At 37.4% G+C, this 6,043-nt stretch overlaps 1 long non-coding RNA gene across 2 annotated transcripts in view; it reads right to left on the bottom strand.

Annotated features, from left to right (window-relative positions):
• Positions 1-2,175: 2,175 nt before the first annotated feature.
• Positions 2,176-6,043, bottom strand: part of LOC128921419 (uncharacterized) — a 74,691-nt gene continuing 70,823 nt past the window's right edge. The window contains exons 2-3 of one of the 2 annotated variants that reach the window (XR_008470884.1): positions 4,161-4,337; positions 2,176-4,076 (exon numbers count right to left, since the gene is read on the bottom strand). This is a non-coding gene — a long non-coding RNA (uncharacterized LOC128921419). The remainder of the gene's footprint in view (positions 4,077-4,160; positions 4,338-6,043) is intronic. The other variant, XR_008470883.1, reaches the window with a different exon arrangement.

Raw genomic sequence — 6,043 nt, 5'->3', positions numbered from 1 at the left:
ACATGCGTAATGCTCAACAAATATATTGAAAATATGAGGAGGTCCACTGCATACTGGGTTTATAGAGCGAACACTTCTCTACCTGCAGAATGGCAGTGAAAGTGCAAAACCAGGAAAGGACAAACCCGATTCCCCAATAGGTGGTACAGATGTTCCATTGACCGACCATGAAAATTACTCCTTGAATAACAACAAAGAGGCGAGGGCCGATGGATTGCTGGCCGAGCTACTGATAAGGTGCATGCATCAGCTTCTCTGCAGAATAATTTAATTGGGTATAATGTTGGGTAACTATGAGTGAACTACTGAATTAAAAAAGAAATGTTGTGCTTTTTAAAAATATTTTCGCGGTTTTTCATTAGTACTAAGCAAATGAAATATCCAATAAAAATGCATTTCAATCAATAATAAAAATATTCACGCTATTTTTAATGAATTGAAGCATTCAAACACCTTACAATAAAGTGGCAACTCTATGCAAGTCTATATAAAAGAGCGTCAAATGAGAGCGTACGATTTTAAAGTATTAGATGGAATACTCTCGCATTACTTGTCTTATGAGATTTTGTAAACGCAATCAACTGACGGAATGGTAAACCAACTGGTAGATACATCCGCACACACATAGATACATACATGCATAAATACCTAGTGACAACATTCCCGTTCCATTTATTTCTCGCCTTGTTCCCATTTTCAGTTTGTTTTGGTTTCTCACTTTGGTAACTGCAATTACACACACACACCCACACCGATACAAGACCATATTTGTAATTTAAAGTCTGTTGTTATCGATTTTCCTCTACGCTATCAGTGTTGTGCTCGTCAAAAGAGAGCGAACGCTCAATCGCTCGCTCTGGCCCAGATTATCAAAATCTGAGAAGAACCCAACCCATTTTCCTATTGCGTTTTACTTTTTAATGGCACGTTGGTGGAGAGACCCGATTATATACAAATGTAGTTAAACGAAAATATATACTATATATGTATGTATGTATGTATGAATGCGTTTAATTAGATTTCGAAATAGCACAAAGAGTAGCATACTGAGCAACATAGAAGTGATACAACTCCTCACATACCAGCAGTAGCGACGTCGGCGTTGGCGTCGCTGTTGCAGCGCTATTTCAGCAACAATCACTGCCTTTTCAAGCAATGTAATTACATGTGAGTCTATCTATGTGCAGCGCAGCTTCTAATTAGGCTACTGAGCAGCGTCGAACATTGGAGTATCTGTGTGCGACCAATTCAGTGCTGGTTGTGGGAGTGTGTGTGTGCGTGAGTGAGTGAGTGGTGTGAGCAGGACAGACGGAGTTCAACGCCGCTATTGCCCTCTCGACAAGTTGACCTAATTTTCAGTTCACTACGAAACTGATTGCCAGCATTCGAGTTGCTCTGAAGTCGTGTCGAATCGAATCGAATAAATACGAAACGCAAAACTCGACGGAGAGCGTCAGCGTCGTAGCGTCGTCGACGGTCTAAAGAGTTTGTGTTGTGTTTAAGGGGGGTGGAAAATACATATTAGGAAGCTTTTATGCTTTTGAAAGCGTTTCTGAGCTGCTTTTGACTGCTTTTCCTATTCGAGTATTTGGCCTCCACAACTCATGTGTATGTATGTATGTACATATGTATGTATCTGATAGTGAGCGATATCTGAGCGAACTAAATTTGCTTACGTCGCCACTCTAGCAATATCTATTTACGTTTATGTTTGCTTGTCAATATACTACTAGATATGTCTATGCGATATTTTTTTTTTCAAATCTAATAAAAAATTTTACTTACATATATACAAAATATGCAATTTTTATATGATGTGTTTGAATGTACGAATCAACGTACTTGTATGCTTTGTTTATACATAAGAGCATAGCACTCGCATTTACAGTGAGGTAGTAATTGTTGTTTTGACAACAGTTTTTAGTGAATTTTTATATGAATATGAATTCACTTTGATATTGCGAATTTCCACATAAATCTCTCTTCTTCCATTTTTATACTATATAGACCCTATCTATCTATTTATGGAAGGAAATTTGTATGAAAGTTGCACTCTATTACCTCTTAAGAGTTCGAGTTATGGAGAACTTCGAGTTGTAGAAATTCGAGTTAGGGAAGTTCCACTGTATGTGTATATAAACAATAAATTTTTTTTATAAATTAGGTAGAGTTTAAGTGGTCAAAGGGAATGCATCCATATTTCTTCACGAAAGCCGCTGTAATACCAGCCAGCACTCATCAAAGGATACCAGGAGAATCATATGGACATCCATTTTGCGTTCAAAAATAATCTATTTACCGATATCTTCTGTAACTATAGCTCAAAATTCAATGAAGGGTGGTTATCTTCAACAAATTTTGGGAAATAGTGCGAATTTTCGCAATATCCATAGTTATGTTCTCAAATTAGTTAAATATACATATATATATGTACATACAGATTGGTTTAGTCAAAGTTATTCGTATCGAACTTCTATAACTCCAAGATCTTCATAATCCGAACTCTTGAATTGGCAATAAAAGTCAAATTTCCTTCCATAAATCGAACCAAAAAAAGAAAAATAATTTTATCGTATGTAAGCGAACAAAAAATATGGTATTACACTTATGGATTGATTAATCCTGTAACAAGAACCAAACAATAGCAAACTGCAACAAACAAAATTATAGAATACATGTTTCAAAGAATTAACTTTATGCGAAATAAATAAATACAACTGTGTATGTATGTATGTAATTGGCGTGGAAACCGTTTAGCCGGTTGTAGCCGAATCGATCATAGTGCGCCACTCCTCTCTTTCCCTCGCATTTCCACGCCTGTTGGAGATCCGAAGTGTAACCAGATCGCTCTCCACCTGGTACCTCCAACGGAGTTGAGGCCTTCCCCTTCCTTGGCTTCCTCCGGCGGGTACTGCATCGAACACTTTCAGAGCTTGAGTGTTTTCGTCCATTCGGACAACATGACCTATCCAGGGTAACCGCTGTTTTTTAATTCGCTGAACTATGTCAATGTCGTCGTATAACTCAAACATCGTTCCATCATCTGCGGTATTCGCCGTTGCCAATGTTCTGAGGACCATAGATCTTCCGCAAAACCTTTTTCTCGAAAACCTCAAGTCTCATCTCATCGGATGTTGTCATCGTTCACTCTTCTGCACCAGGATGGGAATGATAAGCGAATTGTGGAGTTTGGTTTTGGTTTGTCGACAGATGACAGTCCAAAGTAGCACCGTTTAGCAAGAGTGATTCTGCGCTGGAGATCTCGAGGCTGACATTGTTGGCGTTGTTAACGCTGGTTCCCAAGTAGACGAAAGTATCTACGACTTCAAAGTTATGACTTTCAACAGTGACGTGGCAGCCAATACGCGTTTGTTTGATGACAGAAGATATTTCGCCTTGTCCTCGTTCACCTCCAGACCCATTCGCTTCGCTTCCTTATCCAGGCGGCAAAAAGCAGTACGTTGCTTCCGATGATATCAATATCATCGGTGTACGCCAGTAGCTGTACACTCTTATAGAAGATTGTACCTTCTTCTTCTTGTGCATCAAGTTAAAGAAGTCAAACTATATTGAGTCACCTTGTCTGAAACCTCGTTTGGTATCGAACGGCTCGGAGAGGTTATTCACAATCATAACGGAGCTTTTGGTGTTCAACGTCAACTATGTATAAATCTATATTTTACAGCTTGTTGAAAAATTTTATGTTTTAATGAAAAGTTCAACTGTATTTGGAGGAAAATTTATTGGAAAGAGTATTCTTTAGTATAAAAAGTTTCCTCTTCTTGCACTTACATATTATTTCAAATTTGATTCAAATCTAATTAAATATCTATTTAGTTATGCATATGTAGAAAGTTCTGTCGAGAAAGTAGTGTACCTTCCAGGATAGAAACTGTTCTCGCTTCATAAGCTTCTTATACTTGAGTTGTGATTCGGAGGTTCATATTAGCAAGATTACTTGAAAGTATTATCACATCGTATTTATTATTTTGTAATGGAGCCAAACTCAGATGTATTGATACATTTATGGTTTTGATATTGCAGTATGCAGTTCCGTTGAGCTACTATAGAATAAGCTGAAAAGTCGTTATATTCTACTTAGTAATATACTTCGTAATTGAAAACACAGTGACTTAAAATTCAAATGGTTTTATAATTACATTATTATATTTTTGTCATTAGATCCACTTGAAATCATAAACTCTAGATTGAGGTTCATCATTTTTCGTGGATATGCAGATATATTTATGTATACACACTCAGATTGATTTAAACCTTTATATATGATACCTTAAGGTCGATCCGAATATGGTGACTCCAAAGCCTAGAAATATAGACTATGAAATAATATTATAAGAATTGAAAAAAATATATATTTAATAAATAATCCTAAAAATACATATATTTTATGTACACATACCGTTAGACGTTCCCACCCCAAAACGGTTTAGAAATGAACGAGCGTGGCAAACGGCAAAAGTCTGTATGCCTCACTGCTTTGTATGTTGCCTACAGAGGTCATTGCAAAGGCAACAACAAAGCGATCGGCGCACAAACATCCAAACAAACAAATAAACGCATCCGTAGACAATTTGTACATATTAGGCTGAACATAAAAATCCACTTACAAAGTCAGCATAAAAAGAGAGTAACTCAAGAAGAGACAGCATAAATTTGGACACAGCCGAACTAAGAAAAATACAAAAATGAAGAGCGAATATTTTGCTTGCACATAAATTTGTATTTAAACATACATATGTATATACATACGTATGGAAATACCTATGTATGAGTATAGCTAATTATCAGTTTCATCAGCTTTTGGCTGCCGCTTGATAAGCGTGCGGCGTCAACAGCAGATACCAAACAGCGGTGCGATAACAGCGAACAGCTGACCGGACTCAGCTGAAATTTACAGCAAGAGAGTGAGTGAGGAAGTCAATGGAGAGGCAGTGAGAAGCGCATTCGTTTATGGTGTGAGAGCGTAAGCACGCTTTCCTTAGAGACAAAGATAGAGAGAGAGGTGGTGGGCTGTTGATAACGGTATGCTCAGCTACGGATAACAGTGAATTGTGTATCTTCAAGATACACCGGCCGGTGATTTCTCTGCCGCTGCATGCGTGGCAATTTATTTTTTATTGTACTCGTAGGCAGAAACGATGCAATAGCCCGAACACAACATTCTGAACAGCTGTTTTACGCAGCAATGTTGCGGCCCACAGTGCTGGCAAGTGTAGATATGTATGTGACTTGGCAAAAGTTGTTGGAGATTTATTATGACATTGAGCGCTTATGTTTACGTCTGCTTGACCGAGAGCGCATCACTGATTCTCAGAGAAATCTGTTTTTAATGTGTGGTTCTCTACATAATTGGGTTTATATGTATATATGTATGTATGTATATTTAAATTTTACTTGTATGTAGATATCGCTGTATTTATTTACATACACACACACACACGTCTGAAAGGGCACGGAAACTTTGGTCGGTTGGAATTTTTGTCGCTTTGTCAATAGTTGTCCAATTTCTAGAGGTCTAGCGTCAAATATAATTGTACGCATGTTTTTTCTTTCAAACACATGTACATACATGCATACATACATGTCTCTATTTATGTATGTAGGTACAAGTCAAACATATAATTTCGTACTGCGTAAATATCTGAAAACAAACACAGGCCGATGTTTTATGCTACACAAGTAGCAATATTGAAACATATGTCTGTATGTCTGTATGTATGGATGTGTGCGTCAATGTGTTAATAGGCTCACTTGCCTAGCATAGCTATTTTTGTTAGCGGCACAATCTTTGAGCATAAAAAAACGATGGCGTCATCACATAGCACATTTTACTCAGCGACTTCTACTGAAGACTTTACTCTGTCGTCTCATCATCACTCGCTTGGGGATTTCGAATACGGTCTTGTTGTGTGTTTTTTTATTTTAAAAATATGTATGTATGTATTTAAAGATTTGGCTTTTGCGCCGTAAAATTGGTTCCAAATAGAACTATGCGTAGCATAAAAATATGTTCGTTTTTTGA

This window comes from Zeugodacus cucurbitae, chromosome 2 (genome assembly GCF_028554725.1).
Source record: "Zeugodacus cucurbitae isolate PBARC_wt_2022May chromosome 2, idZeuCucr1.2, whole genome shotgun sequence".
NCBI classification, from domain to species: domain Eukaryota; kingdom Metazoa; phylum Arthropoda; class Insecta; order Diptera; family Tephritidae; genus Zeugodacus; species Zeugodacus cucurbitae.
Note: the sequence above shows the minus strand (reverse complement) of the source record. Positions and strands in the feature narration are given on the sequence as shown.